Below are 24,178 nucleotides of genomic sequence, written 5' to 3' on the forward strand. Positions count from 1 at the left end.
CACCTCTGTTACTATGTCTCTTCATCTCTTAGCCAGTCCATCTACTTTTCACCTCTGTTACTATGTCTCTTCACCTCTTAGCCAGTCCGTCTACTTTTCATCTCTTAGCCAGTTCATCTACTTTTCACCTCTGTTACTATGTCTCTTCATCTCTTAGCCAGTCCGTCTACTTTTCAGCTCTGTTACTATGTCTCTTCACCTCTTAGCCAGTCCGTCTACTTTTCACCTCTGTTACTATGTCTCTTCACCTCTTAGCCAGTCCGTCTACTTTTCACCTCTGTTACTATGTCTCTTCATCTCTTAGCCAGTCCGTCTACTTTTCAACTCTGTTACTGTAACGCTCGTCTTCCTCCTCTTCTGAGGAGGAGTAGTAGGAAGGATTGGAGGACCAATGCGCAGCGTGGTAAGTGTCCATATTTTAATAAAGCAAAATGAACACTGAACAAAACAACAAAGTGAAACGAACGAAACGGTAACAGTCCTGTATAGTGAACACAGGAACAATCACCCACAACCCACAATACAAAACAGGCTACCTAAATATGGCTCCCAATTAGAGACAACGACTGACACCTGCCTCTGATTGAGAACCATATCAGGCCAAACACATAGAAATAGACAAACTAGACATACAACATAGAATGCCCACTCACATCACACCCTGACCAAACAAAACAAAGAAACATACAAAGCAAACTATGGTCAGGACGTGACAGTTACTATGTCTCTTCATCTCTTGTTCTCGCTCTCTGTCTTCCTCAACTGCACAGTCTCTTTTTGGCTTTCTCGCTGCATCTTATTTTCTGTAATTTTACTCTCCAGTTACCCCTCCCTCTGTACCCTCGCAAAGTACCCTGACCATCCTCTCCTCTCACAGTGAACATTTATTTTCACTTTAACGAGAGAGAGTGAGCAATTTGAATAAGTCACCCCTGGTTTTTCAGCCATGTGTAGTCTTTTATACAGCCCTCCTCTTAATGTAATGCTTCTTATCTTATCCAAAAGGCCATTCAAAAGACTATTAATTTATGAGCTGTATCCATGGAAATTATGTATTTCCCTTCTTTCAGCTGCTGTCCCTCACTCCCTCCATCTGAAGGAGATTAAACCAGCTCCACTCCTCTTTTCCTCCTGTCCATCATGGTGAGAAATGATATTTTATTCATCCTCCTTAATCGTATCCGCCGAGCGAGAGACTGGTGAGGGAGCGACTGAGCAGGCAATAACACAGGAAATAATAGTGAGGTTTGGATGTAACGGCCCTCCACTACAATGACTCCAGATTGAATTGAGGTGAGGATGGGGAAACTTTACATTAATGTATCCTTGTAACTGTCATCTTTTTTTTTAAATACAGGTGCTGTAAAGCTAATACACTGTCAAAGCCTTGTGTAATTTTTTGTTTGTTGAATGCACCAAGCTGTCTGTCTAAACTTCTGGCACACAGCTTGGACACCCATGCATACCACACAATACATGCCACAAGAGGTCTCTTCACAGTCCCCAAGTCCAGAACAGACTTTTGGAGGCACACAGTACTACATAGAGCCATGACTACATGGAACTCTATTCCACATCAAGTAACTGACGCAAGCAGTAAATTTAGATTTAAAAAGCAGATAAAAAAACACCTTATGGAACAGCGGGGACTGTGAAGCAACACAAATATTGGCACAGACACATGCATACACACACACGATAACATACGCACTATACATACACTTGGATTTAGTACTGTAGATATGTGGTAGTGGTGGAGTAGGGGCCTGAGTGCACACAGTGTGTTGTGAAATCTGTGAATGGATTGTAATGTTTTTAAAATTGTATAAACTGCCTTTCATTTTGCTGGAATAGTAGCTGCTGCCTTCCACTTCCTCTCCCCTTTCTTCTCAACACCCCTCTTTCTTATCTCCCACTTTCTCTCCAATTCACACCCCCCCTCCCCTCTTTCCTGTCCTCACTCTGTTCTCCTGCCGGTGGATTCTGTGTGAGGTAATTGCTCCTCATATGGGAGGCTACATACGATTAGTCTCCATCCTGATAATGGTGTTTGTGTCGTGCCACCCGGGGGCAACATGCCAATTTATTTAGCGTGCATCTGCCAAATGATGGTGTTTACACGGCACATCCCTGGAGGAGAGTATGTCACAACGCTCTAACTCCTTACATCTCAATAGCACACTGGATTCCAGGGTAGAGAAGGCGTGCTGCACACACATACACACACACACACACACACACACACACACACACACACACACACACACTTAAATGTGTTAATGCATGGAAAGAGAATTTTTGTCTTTAGTGAACTCATGAATGTTCATTTTGAAATATTGAATACTCACCCTCTCCCAAACTCCCCTCCCCCAGTCCCAAACACAGTACTCCCTCTCTCCTGTCCCATTAATCACCTCACAATCCTCCCAGTCCCACTCCACACCTGGTCCAACCTGGCCAAGCAGCACCAACCAGCTGGCACACAGCCCTGGCCAATGGGAACTCAACAGACACCCTGGCTGGAACCACAACACACTGGAGTCCCCCTGCCCTCATCCTGTCCAGCCCCTATTTCCCAGCCCCCAGCCCCTATAACTGGATTCACCTGGTCAGTCCATGTCATGGAAATAACAGGTGTTCCTAATGTTTTGTGCACTCAGTATACCTGCACTCACCATTAGCTTATAGAACACGGGATGGGGGAAGAAAATTACACATTTGCAGAGGGCAGGAGGGTTTGATATCATAAGGTGTTTGTTTTATTAACTAATGAACTCTCAGCTACATTCCTTCCAAGACACTGATACTTGATTAGATGACAAATAGGGCTGTTACGGTGACCATATTACCACCACTCCAACAGTCATGAGTTATGACCACAGTCAAATTCCACATGACCGTTTAGCCATGTTAACTAGGCTTCTCCAAGCTCTGATGCTGCTGATGGTCATTAGTAGCCTACCAAACTTGCTACCTGCCTGGTACTCGGGACTCTATTGCCCCTCTAATCACTCTGAAATCAATGCAAATGTAATGGCAAATCTAATCAAACACTTCATGAGAGCCCGTGAGCTCATGTTGCGCAACATTTCTATATGCAATGCAATTGCGTGAGAAGGCAGAGTTTTGATGGCCTCTAGTAAAAAGAGGATCCCATCAGCTTTCTATAGGCCTAATATATTTAGTTCTCAACTTTCCTAATATTAGACACATTGCTTCGCTTTACAACAGGAGTATAGCCTACCTGGCTGGCATGAAAATTAACCATGGGCAAAGCGTCCTCCATTTCTATAGATAACAATGTATTTTTTCCACCCTGCCCCTGTTCTGAGACAGGTGCATGATAATGGTCCATTCTAAATCAAAACTAATTTCACACATATATTATTTAGTATATGTAAAGACAAGATTCAATTAAGAATAGTCTGATGGGTGACAATATTAGCCTATCACTTGTGAATGATATATGTTCAGTAAGGCAAGAAAGAGTGTGTACCTTTTTTGGGGGGCCTTTATTAAATCATAGTCCAATACCTCATGTAGCCTAGCCATAGGCCTATACTGTATGTTTTGATAAGGTTTGTATTGCACCTAAAGTGACCAAATAACTTCCTAAAATTAAGCATATTAATCTGCTTTAGAACCGGTGTTAGGTCTAACTGGCATACATAGGTGGTGTAACGGTCCTGACCTGTTTTTATGTTGATTCTGTAACGGCGTTCCTCTCTCTCTCTTCATAATAAGAGGAGGAGTAGTGATCGAGCCAAGGCGCAGCGGGTTGTGAAAACATGATGAGTTTTATTTAAGACAAACGAAACAAACTATACTTTAATAAACTAACAAAATAACAAAACGAAACTAGACAGACTTAATACGACGAACTGACATAACACACGCAGAACGAACGAACAAGTACTTACTACAAAGAACACACGAACAAACCGAAACAATCCCGTATGGTGTAACATCAACACAGAAACAGGAGACAATCACCCACAAACAAACAGTGAGAACACCCTACCTAAATATGACTCTTAATTAGAGGAGAACGCAAAACACCTGCCTCTAATTAAGAGCCATACCAGGCAACCAAAACCAACATAGAAACAGATAACATAGACTGCCCACCCAAAACACATGCCCTGACCTAAAACACATACAAAAACAACATAAAACAGGTCAGGACCGTTACAGGTGGCATGTGAGTTTCAAGTTTGGGGAAGATAATTTTCACCATAAAAAAATGTACCTTTATAATGAAGCATTACATGCATAAGTGCGTTTATCGTCACTTTTGAGAATGGCGTTTTCCCGCTAATTGATTGCATTTTGGAAAATTCACGCTTTTAGCCTACTGCCGTCTGCACATTGCTCTGCTTATAGTGTGAAGAAATAAGAGTTTATCAACATTTTAAGATAAATGTTCTGCTGCATCAGCCTCATTGCTTTTTCTTTTTTTTTCATGCGAATAGTTGTATTAATTTGGGCTCTATCGCATTCCACAACTGTCCCAGACTATGTTTGGATTATTTATTTATCGCACAGAAGAACCAGTTGATAGTAGATTGACATAGGTGTGCTTTTGCTGTTCGTTAGGCCTACTCATTACATTGGCTGACGAAAAGTAAATGTGGACAGTTCTTCTAACATCTTCAACATGCGCATCGGAATTCGATAAGAAGGACAAGCGCAGTTGACGTGCATATATCTGTCGAACATGGGAAATAGTCGTTTGCGCCCAGATTTTGGGTACTCTCTCGCTATACCTAAGCTGGATGTCGTAATGAAGTTATTTTTAGAATTCTAACATGGCGATTGCATTAAGAACTAGTGTATCTATCATTTCCTATACAACATGTATTTTCTAGTAACGTTTATGTATAGTAATTTGGTCAGAATAGTTGAGTGTCATAAAAATATCCGCACATTCTGGGAAAAAGATGCTACGTTAGCACAATGTATAACCACTGATTTCAGCTCTAAATATGCACATTTTCGAATAAAACATAAGTGTATGTATAACCTGATGTTATAGGACTGTCATCTGATGAAGCTTATCAAGGTTAGTCAAAAATGATATATCTTTTGCTGGTTTATTCGCTATCGCTAACGTGCCTATTGCTATCGCTAACGTGCCTTGATGAATGAATGCGGTAGTGTGGTAGGTTATTGTAGTAAGCTAATATAATGCTATATTGTGTTTTCGCTGTAAAACACTTAAAAAATCTGAAATATTGGCTGGATTCACAAGATGTTTGTCTTTAATTTGCTATACACCATTGATTTTTCAGAAATGTTTTATGATGAGTATTTAGGTATTTGACGTTGGTGTCTGTAATTACTCTGGCTGCTTCGGTCCTATTTGTGACGGTATCTGTGATGGTAGCTGCAATGTAAAACTGATTTATACCTCAAATATCCACATTTTTCGAACAAAGCATAGATTTATTGTATGACATGTTATAAGACTGTCATCTGATGAAGTTGTTTCTTGGTTAGTTTGGTTGGTTCTTGGTTAGTTAGGTTGGCTTTGTGCATGCTACCTGTGCTATGAAAAATGTCTGTCCTTTTTTGTATTTGGTGGTGAGCTAACATAAATATATGTGGTGTTTTCGCTGTAAAACATTTTAAAAATCGGACATGTTGGCTGGATTCACAAGATGTTTATCTTTCATATGCTGTATTGGACTTGTTAATGTGTGAAAGTTAAATATTTCTAAAAAATATATTTTGAATTTTGCGCCCTGCACTTGAAGTGGCTGTTGTCATATTGTGCCCGGCTTCGGACTTGCGGCCCAAAGAAGTTAAAGCTTTGTCAGAAATGGGTCTTCCAAATTAACAAAGCATATTTCCAAAGTTGTGGCAAAATGGGCTTAAGGACAACAAAGTCAAGGTATTGGAGTGGCCATCACAAAGCCCTGACCTCAATGTCATAGAATATTTGTGGGCAGAACTGAAAAAGCGTGTGCGTGCAAGAAGGCCTACAAACCTGATTCAGTTACACCAGCTCTGTCAGGAGGAATGGGCCAACATTCACCCAACTTATTGTGGGAAGCTTGTGGAAGGCTACCCAAAAACATTTGACCCAAGTTAAACAATTTAAAGGCAATGCTACCAAATACTAATTGAGTGTATGTAAACTTCTGACCCATTGTGAATGTGATGAAAGAAATAAAAGCTGAAATAAATCTCTCTCTACTATTATTCTGACATTTCACATTAATAAAATAAAGTGGTGATCCTAACTGACCAAATACTGGGAATTTTAACAGGAACTGTGTAATAATGAGTTTAAATGTATTTGGCTACAGTGTATGTAAACTTCCGACTTCAACTGTATTTCCTTCCTCCTGTTGCTGCTCGCATCGTGTCTGGGGCAGGATTGGGGGTGGGGGTGCAGAGAGTGTGTGTGTGTGGTGCGCTGTCAGGTGTGAGCGGTGGTCCGTGGCAGTATATTTATTAGTAATCGGGGCCCGACTGTGACAGGCTGCACTCATAGCCTTTTACCTGCCAAGCAGCCCAATCACACATGAATGCTCACACACGCACGCACGCACGCACGCACGCACGCACGCACACACACACACACACACACACACACACACAACCACCTAACAAAACGCTTCATCAAAATCCACACATCCACACCTTGGCTTTTTAGAAAAGAGAGAGAAGGAGAGAGACAGAGAGAAATACAAAGCATTATTTAATAACCATGATTAGTAGCAGATTCTTAAATTAAATAAAAATCCCTTTCTCTGTCTCTTTTTCACTGGTTCTTGAGAACAGCGAAAATTAAACAGTTAATACATTTTGACTCAAAAGACCCCTCTATCCATTACATTACAAACCAAGACACAATATGGATTCAATTATTTCCCTGCAGGTTTCTAATGCCATGAAAGCAGTAAATAATGGGACACTAATCTAATAATATCTTTGAGGATTTGGTTTCTCTGTGATTCTACAGAGCGAGACCACAGTCTGCACACCCTTGGTAGAAAATGTCAATAGGCACAGATGTAGGATCAGTTTACCTTCACTCAAATAAAATTTAACTATTTGGGAAGAAATGCAAAACTGACTTCGGACTCAAAAAGCAACATTATCCCACTTCAATCTCTCTCATTCTTGCTGTTCTGCTTTAGGACCGGACTTTATGATGATTTTACGCTGATTTTACATATCAGCATTAGAGGTCGACCGATTAATCGGAATGGCCGATTAATTAGAGCCGATTTCAAGTTCAAGTTTCAAGTTTTCATAACAATCAAAAATCGGTATTTTTGGATGCTGATTTTGCCGATTTTTTTTTTTTTACACCTTAACTAGGCAAGTCAGTTAATTCTTATGGCTGTAATCCCGCTAACGGGATGATATGACAACAGCCATTGAAGGTGCAGGGCGCCAAATTCAAAAACCAGAACTCTCAGACATATCTCAGACATACATATGTCTTATACCATTTTAAAGGTAATCTTCTTGTTAACTTCTTGAGGGCAGGGGGCAGCATTTTCACTTTTGGGAAAAATAGCATGCCAAAATTCAACTGCTTGCTACTCATCCCCAGAATATAAGATATGCATATTATTAGTAGATTTGGATAGAAAACACTCTGAAGTTTCTAAAACAGTTTGAATCATGTCTGTGAGAATAACATAACTTATGTAGCAGGCAAAACCCTGAGGACAAACCATTCAGAATTTGTTTTTTTGATGTCACTGTCTTTTCAATTAGTTTTTTAGAGACACCAGATTTCTAATGGACTTGCTTGCAGTTCCTACCGCTTCCACTGGATGTCACCAGTCCTTGGAAATCGGTTGAGGTTATTCCTTTGTGTATTGAAGAAGTAGGGCTATCGTAAATGAGAGTAACATGAAGTAAATATTTTGAGAGAGTCACGTTCCGAAAAAAGTTGCATCAGTTTGTTTTCTTTTTGTATTGAACGCAGATCATCCCGTCTTCAAATTGATTGATTATTAACGTTTAAAAATACCTAACGTTGTATTACCAAAGTAGTTTGAAATGTTTTGGTAAAGTTTACATGTAACTTTGATATATTTTGTAGTGACTTGGCGAAAGTTGGAAGCTGTGTTTTTCTGGATGAAACGGTCCAAAATAAATTGACATTTTGGATATATATCGACGGAATTAATCGAACAAAAGGACCATTTGTGATGTTTATGGGACATATTGGAGTGCCAACAAAATAATTTAGTCAAAGGAAGGCATGATTTATATTTTATTTCTACGTTTTGTGTCGTGCTTGCAGTGATGAAATATGCTTCTCTCTTTGTTTACTTTTGTGAAATCATCAGATAATAGTATCTTATGCTTTCGCCGAAAAGCTTTTTTGAAATCTGACATGTTGGCTGGATTCACAACGAGTGTAGCTTTAATTTGGTATCTTACATGTGTGATTTATTGAAAGTTAGATTTTTATATCATGTTATTTGAATATGTCGCGCTGTATTTTCCCTGGCTATTGGCTGGTGGCGTGCGTCCCACCTGCCCCAGAGAAGTTAATCCCACCAAAGTGTCCGATTTCAATTATGCTTTTCAGCGAAAGCACTACAAAGCACAGACATTTTTTCCAGCGAAAGATAGCAGTCACAAAAAGCAGAAATATAGCTAAAATTAATCACTAACCTTTGATGATCTTCATCAGATGACACTCATAGGACTTCATGTTACACAATACATGCATGTTTTGTTTGATAAAGTTCATATTTATATAAAAAAATCTGAGTTTACATTGGCGCATTACATTCACTAGTTCCAAAAACATCCAGTGATAGTGCATAGCCACATCGTTTCAACAGAAATACTCATCATAAATGTAGATGATAATACAAGTTATACACATGGAATTATAGATATACCTATCCTTAATGCAACCGCTGTGTCAGATTTCAAAAAAACTTTACGGAAAAAGCAAACCATGCAATAATCTGAGACGGCGCTCAGAACAATAGTAAAATTAGCCGCCATGTTGGAGTCAACAGAAACCAGAAAATACATGATAAATGTTTCCTTACCTTTGATGAACTTCATCAGAATGCAGTCCTAGGAGTCCCAGGTCCACAGTAAATGCTTGATTTGTTTGATAATGTCCGTTATTCATGTCCAATTAGCTACTTTGGTTAGTGCGTTTGGTAAACAATTCCAAAGTCACAAAGCGCGTCCACTATAACGTGAAGAAATGTCCAAAAGTTCCGTAACAGTCAGTAGAAACATGTCAAACGATGTATTAACCCTTTCATGCGTGAGTTCCAAATATTTCTAACGGTCGCCCCAGCGTGAGTTTTTTTATGCACGTGATGTTAGAACGTTCTCTCCATTCCAGAATGTGATTGTTATGTAACAGTACATTTAACCTGCGCTGCCCTCAAACCAAAGCACGCAGCCTGTTTTATTTGTCAATTTAAAATTATTTTCTAACAAGTTTTTTATTTTCTAATAACAGTTTGAAATGATGTGTGTTTCGCCTTATTCATTCACATAAAAGTAGTCATTTTTACTTTTGCGGACCAATTAATTTTTTGGACATTTCTGACCCGGACAAAATTCCCCAAACACTTCTCAATTGTTTGTGCAGGACATTTACTCATCTGCCGTCCTGTATACACGTGTTCATATTTTCCACCTGTCGCCTGCATCGAAATCAAAGTTGTTTTCGTTACCAATAATACCTTTGGTAATGTGTGCGTTTCTATCAAAGTGCCTTAATACGTTATAATAGTTTCTGCATGTCGTGTTATGTCGTTTCTACTGTAACGTCATGTTTTTATGTACATTCCTTATAACCGCGGACAGGCGATGTAACGTTACTCATTTCATAACATTTATGGTGTTATACTCAATGCTTAGGTATCTAGCTACATTCTCCTATTAGCTCTGGAAAACAATGCTAATTTCGTCAGGGAAGTATTAGCATGTGTTGTATTTCGAAGCTACCCTGGCCTTATGACTCCCAAGTGGCACAGCGTCTCAGCGCTAGAAGCGTCACTACAGAGACCCATCTTCAAATCAAGACTGCGTTTCTATCAAAGTAAGTGCCTAATTACGTTATAATAGTTTCTGTGTCGTGTTATACCGTTTCTACCGTAGCTCACTGTGTATGGAGCATAATATATGTGTATATTCCGTATAACCGCGGACACGCTAGGTAACGTTACTCATGTTACTCACCTTTTATGGTGTTATATTCAATCGTGCTTATGTAGCTAGTTACATTATTCTATTAGCTCTGTAAAACAATGCTAAATGCGTCAGAAGTATTGGCATGTTGTATTTTGACGCTACCCTGGAGAAATATCTTATACCACTTGGTCGTTTTCTGAGTACATTCCACAAAGCTGTTTATCATGTCAGCCTTATCCACTGCCCCCATTTTGAGGTAATAGTCAAGCACGCAGTCTGGTTTGATGTTTCTCTGTCTGGTTTGTTTCTCTCTCCCGTCAGGTGGTCCACCTTCCCTGTGGCCAACATGGTTGCTGTATGGACAGTGGAGAGGACTTGGACGTCTCGTTTGTCATGCCACTTTACTGCCAGCTGTTAACATTTCTTATTTTGTATAACGGGTCATTTAGGATGGTAGTAGCGTTGATGAAATGCAGTCATAGCAGCAGAACTAGAAAGCAGTCTTTACTGTCACCAGGAATGTGTACATTTCACAAATTGTGGTTGTCCCCCACTCCTGGCTCTCTCTTCTCCTGTAGCTCCAAGGCATAGTGATTGGTCTCTACTATGTCTCCCACCAGCTCCTCTGTCAGAAACAACTTGAAGCACTCTGCCTCAGTTGGAAATGGCAAGGGGCGTTGCACTCCAGACTGGGACTCATCAACACAATCAGCAGGGCCAGGAGGGATGAAATGGCTGGCAGCCTTCCAGCTACCACAGAACTGTACTTCATCCACTGTCAGTCTGCCACCATCACCACCAGCATCTTCAAAGGGACCTGGGACTTCGTCAGTGGACAAGGGAAATTCAGATTCAGGGTTCTCAGTGGCTACAAGGTTGGGGGGCAGCTCCTCACTCAGTCAGAATCTGATTCCTGACTTTCATACTCTGACTCATTGTCAGAATTTTTAAAAAATCTCCATAATTTCCACATTTGTTTGTTGTCTCCTTTTGAAAGATTGCTAATGCTTCAGCTTAGCTCACTAGCTACATACATAAACAACAACACTGAATGGTTTACAGTGAGAGGGTACGTGGTTGACTGCCGGCACGCGCCACTTGTATCAATAAATCACTATCAGAAAATGTTTCGTGTGGCAATTATTTGTGTATTTACCGTTTTATTCACATGTTTTCAAATCTAGGTGACAAATCATGCATTCCGATTCTTGCACAGATTGTAATGGGCACATATGTGTGTAAAATACTTTTTTGAAGGTTATACTGATTATGATGAGCTAAGCTAATTCCAGCTGTGTAGCCATGTTTGTTGACATACAATGCATTCTGGGTTCACGTAATCGTCTGTTTGACCAAAGACGTTATAACAAAATGAGGTGAGTAAGAGTTCATAAATTCTTTGAGTACTTCCGGAAATGAATGGTGGGATGTGAACGATGGTAGATGACACACCCCTTCAACATGCATACTGTAACGACCCTGCTGTTTCATTACAATACTATAAACAGACCAAACTCATCTCGTCTTCTCTTCGGTTTCTGTGAGGAAAAATGCATGGCTGCGCGCTGAAACTAATCATCGGATTACTTTCGATTTCTATAAAGTTTTACCTAATTATTTCGATCAATGGTGAGAACACCCGTGATGTGATTAATTATACATAGTAATTGCTATTAGCTAATTCATATTGTAGTTTATGTCAGCCTAGAGTTAGAAAATATAACTGCTTGTGTTGGGTCAATCTTTCCTCAGTTAGCGCTAGGACTATTGTAGCCTACATTTTCCCGGTTAGGATGATTGTGTTATGCTATACTGTATATACTTCTGTGAATGTCTGAACATTGAATCCAAAAAATAAACTGCTCACATTCTGGACATAACTTTGTAAGGACTGTTTGTGTAAATAATTTCTGAAAAAAGTGTGGCCAACTCAAACGCTGATTGTTGCGTCATTCGAAACTGGCCGTTCTAAACGAGCGTTCTAAATGGGTGTTCTAATCACACAGGGTGTGATCGTACGCTTCAGGGACCACTGTAGAACGATCACACCCTGTGTGATGGTACGTGTGAAAGGGTTAAATCAATCTTTAGAATGTTGTTAACATACATCTTGAATAACATTCCAACCGGAGAATTACATTGGCTTCAGTTGAGCGATGGAACATAGCTGCCTCTCACGTGAACGCGTGCGTGTTCAATGCGTGGTCACCTCATGACTGTTGACATCTAGTGGAAGACGTAGGAAGTGATAACTCATCCATATCTCACTGTAATTTCAATGGGATCTTGGTTGAAAATCTACCAGCCTCAGAAAAAATGCAAACAGGAAGTGGAACTTCTCAGGTTTTTGCCTGCCATATGAGTTCTGTTATACTCACAGATATAATTAAAACAGTTTTAGAAACTTCAGAGTGTTTTCTATCCAAAACGAATAATAATATGCATATATTAGCAACTATGACTGAGGCGCAGGCCGTTTACTCTGGGCACCTCTGTGCACCTTTCACCCAAGCTACTCAATACTGCCCCTGCAGCCATAAGAAGTTAAGAACAAATTCTTATTTTTAATGACAGCCTAGGAACAGTGGGTTAATTAACTGCCTTGTTCAGGTGCAGAACGACAGATTTTTACCTTGTCAGCTCAGGGATTCAATCTGCAACCTTACGGTTAACTAGTCCAACGCTCGAACCACCTGCCTCACGAGGAGCCCGCCTGTTACGTGAATGCAGTAAGAAGCCAAGGTAAGTTGCTAGCTAGCATTGAACTTATCTTATAAAAAACAATCAATCATAATCACTAGTTATAACTACACATGGTTGATGATATTACTAGTTTATCTAGCATGTCCTGCGTTGCATGTAATCGATGCAGTGCGCATTCGCAAAAAAGGACTTTCGTTGCTCCAACATGTCCCTAACCATAAACATCAATGCCTTTCTTAAAATCAATACACAGAAGTATATATTTTTAAACCTGCATATTTAGCTAAAAGAAATCCAGGTTAGCAGGCAATATTAACCAGGTGAAATTGTGTCACTTTTCTTGCGTTCATTGCACGCAGAGTCAGGGTATATGCAACAGTTTGGGCCGCCTGGCTCATTGCGAACTAATTTTCCAGAATTTTACGTAATTATGACATAACATTGAAGGTTGTGCAATGTAACAGGAATATTTAGACTGATGGGTGCCTCCTGTTAGATAAAATACGTAACGGTTCCGTATTTCACTGAAAGAATAAACGTTTTGTTTTCGAGATGATAGTTTCCGGATTCGACCATATTAATGACCTAAGGCTCGAATTTTCTGTGTGTTATTATGTTATAATTAAGTCTATGATTTGATAGAGCAGTCTGACTGAGCGATGGTGGGCACCAGCAGGCTCGTAAGCATTCATTCTGCTGTTTATGAATTCAAGCCTATCAACTCCCGAGATTAGGCTGGTGTAACCGAAGTGAAATGGCTAGCTAGTTAGCGGGGTGCGCGCTAATAGCATTTCAAACGTCACTCGCTCTGAGACTTGGAGTATTTGTTCCCCTTGCTCTGCATGGGTAACGCTGCTTTGAGGGTGGCTGTTGTCGATGTGTTCCTGGTTCGATCCCAGGTAGCGGCGAGGAGAGGGATGGTAGCTATACTGTTACACTGGCAATACTAAAGTGCCTATAAGAACATCCAATAGTCAAAGGCATATGAAATACAAATGGTATAGAGAGAAATAGTCCTATAATTCCTATAATAACTACAACCTAAAACTTCTTACCTGGTAATATTGAAGACTCATGTTAAAAAGAACCACCAGCTTTCATATGTTCTCATGTTCTTAGCACATATTGCACTTTCTTCTCCAACACTTTGTTTTTGCATTATTTAAACCAAATTGAACATGTTTCATTCTTTATTTGAGGCTAAATTGATTTTATTGATGTATTATATTAGGTTAAAATAAGTGTTCATTCAGTATTGTTATAATTGTCATTATTACAAATACATTAAAAAAAAATCGTTAACGGCTTTTTTTGGTCCTCCAATAATCGGTATCGTTATCGCGTTGAAAAATCATAATCCGTCGACCTCTAATCAGCATACCCTTGCGTCTACAGTGTGCATGGGGAATAAATTCAAAAGAAAAGAGTGGACGATATGGGAGGGGATGAGAAGGGAGAAAAGAAGCAAGTAGAAATGAGATGAGTGGGGAAGGGGTCTGAGCAGTCTACAGTATGTTTTCCAGTGAGCCTTGGCCAAGAGGGTTTGAGACCTGCTCTCTTCTTCTCTCCACAGTCTCCTACTCCTTATGATGGCCTCGGAGCAGTGCTCAGTGAGCACCCACTGTAAATTAAATTGTACCTCGGTCAATAGCTCTTCCTGTGTGTCTGTGGCCCTGTCGCTCCTTTTCTCTTTGGATTAAACGATGTCTCATAAACCACGTTTCCAGCCAACCGTTTTATGCGAGTAAAGCATATGTCGGATCAAAAATGTCACGACAGGCCTGAAGGAAACAGAACAATTGTTGGTAACGTTTCCAAATGTCAAGAAAACAAACTGCGCTAGACAAGGTGGGATCTTTTGTGTCGGTAAAATTCATTATGCAAGAAATGATGGAAATGCTTTTATGCGCATATTGATAATATATAATAACCATCATATCAAAGTAAACGTGGAGTCATGCGATGACATGTTGTGTGGTCCTACTGCGACTCGGGAAAGCATGCAGTTCATTAGGCTACAGATCAAGTTATGACGAACTTGTAAGGGTAGTGAACGCGAACGATGAAAAGCTTAATATTCCTTTCCAATAATATCAAGGGTCTTATTCTGTGATGATCAATGCTTGGCTGCCATTTTACAAATAAAAATAATCTCAATCTCATTCTCAATCTCATTTTCCAATCTCATTTTCCTCTTTTGTACATAATAATCTCATCATGTAGCCTATACCCACATTATATGTTTGAGCTGTTGACTAGAGCACATGTACCAATACCAGGGTGGTCACATTCGCTGTATTACGAAGCATTTGTTTTGACAAACCCATCAGTAGAGTTGAAAATGCGATGGAAACACATGTAGCTAAGATGGCGCTGGAGAAGAAGGCTGACGTTTTACGTGTTCATATCCAATTGTGTTTCGTTCGTTTCTTTGTGTTGTTCATAACTTGTTTTTTAAAACTTATGTTGTACAAAATGTTGCTGCTACGGTCTCTTATGACCGAAAATAACTTCTGGACATCGTAACTGCGATATCTCACCACGATCTGGCAGAATCCTTTTTGTTACGTGTCCGACGAGCCCGACGTGAATGACATACTGCTTTCCCAGGAACAGGCCCAGATCCCAGTCATTTGCGTGAAGCGAAGGCGGAGAAAAAGGGGTCAGAGGGCGTGCTGCATTCTGAGAATCCATAGTCGAGTGAAAAAAACTCCACTGCCTTCCATTCTGCTAGCAAACATGCAATCTTTGGATAATAAAATCGATGACCTACGAGGAAGATTAAACTATCAACGGGACATTGAAAAGTGCAATATCTTATGCTTCACGGAGTCGTGGCTGAACTACGACATAATCAACATACAGCTGGCTGGTTATACGCTGTATTGGCAGGATAGGACAGGGGCGTCTGGTAAGACAAGGGGCGGCAGACTTTGTATTTTTGAAAATAACAGCTGGTGCACGATATCTAAGGAAGTCTCGAGGTTTTGCTCGCCTGAGGTAGAGTATCTCATGATAAGCTGTAGACCACACTATCTACCAAGAAAGTGTATCTGTATTTTTCGTAGCTGTCTACATACCTCCACAGACTGAGGCTGGCACTAAGATCACACTCAATGAGCTGTATTCCGCCATAAGCAAACAGGAAAACACTCACCCAGAGGCGGCGCACCTACTGGCCGGGGACTTAAATTGGTCTTACCAAATTTCTATCTGCATGTTAAATGTGCAACCAGAGGGAAAAAAACTCTGGACCACCTTTACTCCACACATAGAGATGCATACAAAGCTCTCCCTCGCCCTCCATTTGGCAAGTCTGACCATAATTCTATCCTCCTGATTCCTGCTTACAAGCGAAAATGAAAGCAGGAAGCACCAGTGACTCGGTCAATAAAAAAGTGGTCAGATGAAGCAAATGCTAAGCTACAGGACTTTTTTGCTAGCACGGACTGGAATATGTTCCAGGATTCCTCCGATGACATTGAAGAATACACCACATCAGCCACTGGCTTCATCAATACGTGCCTTGATGACGTCGCCCCCACAGTGACTGTACATTCCCCAACCAGAAGCCATGGATTACAGGCAACATCAACACTGAGCTAAAGGCTAGAGCTGCCACTTTCAAGTAGCAGGACTCTAACCTGGAATCTTATAAGAAAGCCTGCTATGCCCTTCGACGACCCATCAAACAGGCATTGCATCAATACAGGACTACGAAGGAATCATACTACACCGGCTCAGACACTCGTCAGATGTGGCAGGGCTTGCAAACTGTTACAGACTACAAAGTGAAGCACAGCCGAGAGCTGCTCAGTGACACAAGCCTACCAGAAGAGGTAAACTAATTCTATGCTCGCTTTGAGGCAAGTAACCCTGAAACATGCATGAGAGCAGCAGCTGTTCTGGAAGACTGTGTGATCACGTTCTCCACAGCCGATGTGATGAAGACCTTTAAGGAAATCCCCAAGTTATGGAAATCTGTATTTCTACTGCCTCTCCTGAAAGGTGGAGATCCTTCGCTACTTGACAACTATCAACCCATATCAAAATTGTCTGTACTGTCTAAGGTACTGGAGTCCTTAGTTAGTAGGCAGCTGAAGGCCTACCTCCAAGAAAACAAAATCTTAAATGGAATGCAATCAGGTTTAAGGTCTGGTCACAGCACTGTTTCAGCAACATTGAAGGTTTTAAATGACATCCACTTGATAAGAAGTTACATTGTGTGTCTGTCTTTATTGATTTGTGGAAGGCTTTTGACACCGTGGACCATGCTGTGTTAGTGCAAAGGTTAAAATGGCCTGCTGGAGGTCATTTTGCAGTGCACCTCCTTGCACAAAGGCGGAGGTAGCGGTCCTGCTGCTGGGTTGTTGCCCTCCTACGGCCTCCTCCACATCTCCTGATGTACTGGCCTGTCTCCTGGTAGCGCCTCCATGCTCTGGACACTACGCTGACAGACACAGCAAACCTTCTTGCCACAGCTCGCATTGATGTGCCATCCTGGATGAACTGCACTACCTGAGCCACTTGTGTGGGTTGTAGACTCCGTCTCATGCTACCACTAGAGTGAGAGCACCGCCAGCATTCAAAAGTGACCAAAACATCAGCCAGGAAGCATAGGAACTGAGAAGTGGTCTGTGGTCACCACCTGCAGAATCACTTATTTTTTGGGGGTGTCTTGCTAATTGCCTATAATTTCCACCTTTTGTCTATTCCATTTGCACAACAGCATGTGAAATTTATTGTCAATCAGTGTTGCTTCCTAAGTGGACAGTTTGATTTCACAGAAGTGTGATTGACTTGGAGTTACATTGTGTTGTTTAAGTGTTCCCTTTATTTTTTTGAGCAGTGTATATATGCAGGCCTCAACCACTACCCTGAAAGCACTTGATTCAGTATATCATGCAGCCCTCAGGTTCATTACAAATCAAAAATGTCTAACACATAATTTTGATCTTTACAGCGCTCTTGGCCGGTCATCATTGACCTTGCGTAGGCTTAAACACTGGTATACACTGATTCATAAGGACATATTTGGTAAAATGCCATTTTATCTCTGTTCTTTTTTAATCAGGTCGGTAAATAAACATCAATTACGGTCCCATTCTCATTTGCTTTTAACAGTGCCAAGAATGAGAACAGGTCATGCAGAAATAGTTTTAGTTTCTCAGCTCCATGGTCCTGGAATTCTCTTCTGAACATTTAAAAATGTATGATCTAATTTTGTTGGTAGAGTATAAACACTTGATCAATGTATATATCGTAAAAGAGTGTAATTGTCTTTAGGACAGCTGTTTTTTAGTCAAGATGGTTTTAACGTAATATGTAATTGTTGTGCTGTATGTGTGTCTAGTTTTGTTTAATGTTGTGTTAGTGTATGCAAGTTATTTTGTCTGAAACTTTGTTCTCCCTGCCACTATTGGACCAGGTCTCTCTTGGAAAAGAGATGTTATCTCAATGAGAAAAAAGCAGTAGCAACTTCAGATCAGTCGCCGCCCCTCTCACCCCTCTCCTCAAGGGTGGTCCCGTAGGTTGGTGTGGAGCCCAGCAACCGACGTGGCCTACCGTCTACTAAAGGGACGTTTCACCTCAGCCCCATTGCTCAAACAACCATATCCCACAATCTCCTTTTTGGGATATGACTCCATTCCGGATGGATTATTACATGACCCATCAAATTAGCCAGGTGTGTCTGGAGGTGATTACGGCCATCTATTGTTTTTCATGAACATGTGTACAAGTCTAGACAATAGTGATCCATCCACTTAGCTAGATGTGCCTGTGGGGTGGTTATAGCATTTCCTACACGTGACCCATCAATTTAGACAAGTGACATCTAATTATGATCAAATATTTATACATTATTTTTACCTGGACACTTTGTTTTTGATATTGCGACTATGCAAGTAACCACTTCACTGTAACCTTTACACCTTCTGTATCCTGTGCATGTGACCGATAAACTTAGATTATATTTGATATAGCGTGTGTTTACCACATGGCCTCGCATGCTAATCCTTAAAGAGATGGTTGGGGCTATGGCTTAAGAGGGTGTGAACAATCCTGAAGACAAAGAAGAGCTCTCCAGTAGGTGTACCAAAACATTCAAGGGACATATGCTCGAAAGTGGGGTTACAAGTTTCAAAGCAGAATTACTTTCCCATTGTTCCTCAACTGCAGTGTATGATATACCATGTTCTAGCTCTGAGTCTCTACTTTTATCAAATGTAAAAAACACAATTTCAAATGTTGCAGTGCTGTAATGTGTGAGAGAGTATCAAGACAGGAGGTTTTGCAAAGCTTCTGCTCGCATCCTGTCTACCTCACACATGGAAGTGGCAGGAAAACACAAGTTGAAAAAAGATTTCCCCTTTTCCCCTTTCCACCTCGTCACAGGGTGAAGACGCTCCATTCTGGGAACCTCAGGCCACTTGAACGCCTGCCACACGCAAACACACACACACGCACTCACTCTATCTGCCCTTTATCCCCAGTTCATCACCCAAGCCCCTGCAGTGCATTCGGAAAGTATTCAGACCACTTGATTTTTCAAAATGTTGTTCCTACGCTACAGCCTTCATCTAAAATGTATTTTTTTTTTTTATTCCCCTCATCCATCTACACACATTACCCCATAATGACAAATCAAAAGCGGTCTAAGGCACTACATCTCAGTGCAAGAGGCGTCAGTGACAAAGTTCTTTTTTTTTTATGTAAAAAAAAAAAGGTTTTAGAAATTGACAGGCTGGGATCCTCACCAGCTCTGTCAGGTTGGATGGGAAGCGTCGCTGCACAGCTATTTTCAGGTCTCTCCAGAGATGTTCGATCGGGTTCAAGTCCGGGCTCTGGTTGGGCCACTCAAGGACATTCAGAGACTTGTCCCGAAGCCACTCCTACATTGTTTTGCCTGTGTGCTGTTGGAAGGTGAACCTTTGCCCAAGTCTGAGGTCCTGAGCGCTGTGGAGCAGATTTTCATCAAGGATCTCTCTGTACTTTGCTCCGTTCATCTTTCCCTCGATCCTGACTAGTCTCCCAGTCCCTGCAGCTGAAAAACATCCCCACAGCATGACGCTGCCACCACGTTCTTCACAGTAGGGATGGTGCCAGGTTTCCTCCAGACGTGACGCTTGGCATTCAGGCCAAATAGTTCAATCTTGGTTTCATCAGACCAGAGAATCTTGAGTCCTTTAGGTGACTTTTGGCAAACTCCAAGTGGGCTGTCATGTGCTTTTTACTGAAGAGTGTCTCCGTCTGGCCACCCTACCATAAAGGCCCGATTTGGTGGAGTTCTGCAGATATGGTTGTCCTTCTGGAAGCTTCTCCCATATCCACAGAGGAACACTGGAGCTCTGTCAGAATGACCATCGGGTTCTTGGTCACCTCCCTGACCAAGGCCCTTCTCCCCCGATTGCTCAGTTTGGCGGCCAGCTCTAGGAAGAGTCTTGGTGGTTCCAAACTTCTTCCAATTAAAAATGATGGAGGCCACTGTATTCGTGGGGATCTTCAATGTTGCAGAAATGTTTCGGTACCCTTGTCCAGATCTGTGCCTGGACACAATCCTGTCTAAGAGATCTACAGACAATTACTTCAACCTCATGGCTTAGTTTTTGCTCATTGTCAACTGTGGGACCTTATATAGACAGGTGTGTGCCTTTCCAAATCATGTCCAATCATTTGAATTTACCACAGGTGGACTCCAATAAAGTTGTGAAAACATCTCAAGGATGATCGATGGACACAGGATGCACCTGAGCTCAATTTCGAATCTCATGGCAAAGGGTCTGGATACCTATGTAAATAAGGTATTTCCATTTTTTTTTATATACATTTGCAAAAAGTTTTCGCTTTGTCATTTTTAAAATTACATTTAGAATAAGGGTGTAACATAACAATGTGGAAAAGGGAAGGGTCTGAATACTTTCCGAATGCAGTGTAAGTTCCATCTCATACTATGTGCACGAATGCATTTGAAAGGATCTTTCTTGTTGTGGTTGTTATTGTTGTTGTATTCTTGCTGAAACCATAGCGACTGATGCATGGTTTATTACTGATAAAAAGTTTTTTTTTTTAAATCCTTCTCTCAGATGGATCAACACTGCCAGGATGCCCCTGTGAGGAGGTTCTCATTTCAGAGTTGACAGGTCTGGGTGTCTACAGTCTAGACCAAATTACTTTCAGGGGTAAAACAATGGAGAGATAGGGACTATAGCAAAACGATTGCATTATCATCTTATGCAAAAAAAGTATGTTTACGTTTGTTTTTTCTTATTTTACATCTCTACTGGATAAAAACTCAGTTTTCAGTGTGTCTGTTGGCTAACACACATCCATAGCTAATGGTACATTACATCCCAGGCTTAGTGTCCCCTTTGAACTGCCCACTGTAGTTAAGATGTTTATCTTACTGAAGAGCTAGTAGAGAGAGGAAAACACTACTGTACTTCTGTGTGTGTTTACCTCAGTGAGCTTTGTAATGGGGATGTCAGCTGGTGAAGTGGTATTACAGCCCCCCCCCCCCCCCCCCCCCCCCCCCCCCCGCGGTACGGGAGTGGAGGAGGAGTGTGGTAGAGAGGGAGCGATGGAGGGGAGAGAGAGGGAAGGAAAAGTGGGGGTGGGAGAGCTGAATCAGCAGGAAGCGTGGCTAATCGCCGCGGCTCATCTGTTAATGAAGTTAATGAAGAATGGGAGCACAACCAAATATGCTGAGAGGAGAGAAGTTCCACCACACTGCATAGAGGATGCTTCTCTCTCTCTTTGTGTGTTTCTGTGTCTCCTCTCACCTCACATGACACTTTCCCGCTTACACCCCACCATGCTTCACACATTTTTCCCTGCCTGTCCTCTCCATATGCTTCCTCATCTCGCCTCATAAAGTGTGTATGGCCCCTCTGTGTTTGCAGTGGGAAGAGATAGTACAAAAATGAAGGTTCGTAAATGGCATGTAGCAGCTATTTCTCAATACCAGAAACACATATAATAAATAGAATCTTAGAGCACCCCAAGAAAACATAGTCTTGAATAGGTTTTGTAATATTGTTCTAAAAGTTGGGTTTGAGGTTTTCTTCAAATCAGCTCTAACTTAAGAAAAAATCCCACAATGCCCTGTGGTCAGCGTCACACAGTGAGGAAATGAAAATCCATCCACCCTTCATATACTCGTGGGTAAAACATTTATAAAACAAACAACTTGTGGGTTAGTAGTATGGCGAAGCTTTGTGTGGTAGCAGGATGTAGCAACTACTGATGTGGGGGTTGACTCATAACCCACAGGCCCCATGGTTATATCTGGGTTTAGGGTCATAACATATTGTATGGATGCTTTGTGTGGTAGCAGGATGAAGCAACTACTGATGTGGGGGTTGACTCATAACCCACAGGCCCCATGGTTATATCTGGGTTTAGGGTCATGACATATTGGGTTGAATAAAGAGAAAACAATACATAACTGTATAATTCACAGAAGTGGCAGGCTCCGTAGACGTGCACATCGCTCACCACTCCCGAGTATATTACTCGCCATTATCGAGTCTCTTGACAACAAGATAGACAAAATTCGAGCAAGGGTTGCCATCCAGAGAGACATCAAAGATTGTAACATTCTCTGTTTCACGGAAACATGGCTCACTCGGGATATGTCATCAGAGTCGGTACAGCCACACGGTTTCTTCACCTATCGCACAGACAGAAACAAACATCTCTCTGGTAAGAAGAAGGGTGGGGGTGTATGCCTTATGATTAATGACTCATGGTGAAATCACAGCAACATACAGGAACTCAAGTCCTTTTGTTCACCTGACCTATAATTCCTTACAATCAAATGCCGACCGCATTATCTACCAAGAGAATTATCTTCGATTATGATCACAGCCGTGTATATCCTCCTGAAGCAGACACCTCGACAGCCCTGAAAGAACTTCACTGGACTCTATGTAAACTGGAAACCATACAGTGGGGCAAAAAAGTATTTAGTCAGCCACCAATTGTGCAAGTTCTCCCACTTAAAAAGATGAGAGAGGCCTGTAATTTTCATCATAGGTACACTTCAACTATGACAGAAAAAATTAGAAAAAAATCCAGAAAATCACATTGTAGGATTTTTTATGAATTTATTTGCAAATTATGGTGGAAAATAAGTATTTGGTCACCTACAAACAAGCAAGATTTCTGGCTCTAACAGACCTGTAACTTCTTCTTTAAGAGGCTCCTCTGTCCTCCACTCGTTACCTGTATTAATGGCACCTGTTTGAACTTGTTATCAGTATAAAAGACACCTGTCCACAACCTCAAACAGTCACACTCCAAACTCCACTATGGCCAAGACCAAAGAGCTGTCAAAAGACACCAGAAACACATTTGAAGACCTGCACCAGGCTGGGAAGACTGAATCTGCAATAGGTAAGCAGCTTGGTTTGAAGAAATCAACTGTGGGAGCAATTATTAGTAAATGGAAGACATACAAGACCACTGATAATCTCCCTCGATCTGGGGCTCCACGCAAGATCTCACCCCCGTGGGGTCAAACTGATCACAAGAACGGTGAGCAAAAATGCCAGAACCACACGGGGGGACCTAGTGAATGACCTGCAGAGAGCTGGGACCAAAGTAACAAAGCCTACCATCAGTAACACACTACGTCGCCAGGGACTCAAATCCTGCAGTGCCAGATGTATCCCCCTGCTTAAGCCAGTACATGTCCAGGCCCGTCTGAAGTTTGCTAGAGAGCATTTGGATGATCCAGAAGAAGATTGGGAGAATGTCATATGGTCAGATGAAACCAAAATATAACTTTTTGGTAAAAACTCAACTTGTCGTGTTTGGAGGACAAAGAATGCTGAGTTGCATCCAAAGAACACTAAACCTACTGTGAAGCATGGGAGTGGAAACATGCTTTGGGGCTGTTTTTCTGCAAAGGGACCAGGACGACTGATCCGTGTAAAGGAAAGAATGAATGGGGCCATGTATCGTGAGATTTTGAGTGAAAACCTCCTTCCATCAGCAAGGGCTTTGAAGATGAAACGTGGCTGGGTCTTTCAGCAATGATCCCAAACACACCGCCCGGGCAACGAAAGAGTGGCTTTGTAAGAAGCATTTCAAGGTCCTGGAGTGGCTTAGCCAGTCTCCAGATCTCAACCCCATAGAAAATCTTTGGAGGGAGCTGAAAGTCCGTGTTGCCCAGCAACAGCCCCAAAACATCACTGCTCTAGAGGAGATCTGCATGGAGGAATGGGCCAAAATACCAGCAACAGTGTGTGAAAACCTTGTGAAGACTTACAGAAAACGTTTGACCTCTGTCATTGCCAACAAAGGGTATATAACAAAGTATTGAGATAAA

General features: G+C 41.4%; 1 long non-coding RNA gene across 1 annotated transcript; it reads left to right on the forward strand.

Annotated features, from left to right (window-relative positions):
- Positions 1–9,264: 9,264 nt before the first annotated feature.
- Positions 9,265–11,268, forward strand: LOC129824379 (uncharacterized). Its single transcript, XR_008754745.1, has 2 exons — positions 9,265–10,051; positions 10,465–11,268. It is a non-coding gene; the product is annotated as an uncharacterized LOC129824379 (long non-coding RNA).
- Positions 11,269–24,178: the final 12,910 nt, after the last annotated feature.

The sequence above is a fragment of the Salvelinus fontinalis genome, chromosome 26 (assembly GCF_029448725.1).
Source record: "Salvelinus fontinalis isolate EN_2023a chromosome 26, ASM2944872v1, whole genome shotgun sequence".
Taxonomy (NCBI): Eukaryota; Metazoa; Chordata; class Actinopteri; order Salmoniformes; family Salmonidae; genus Salvelinus; species Salvelinus fontinalis.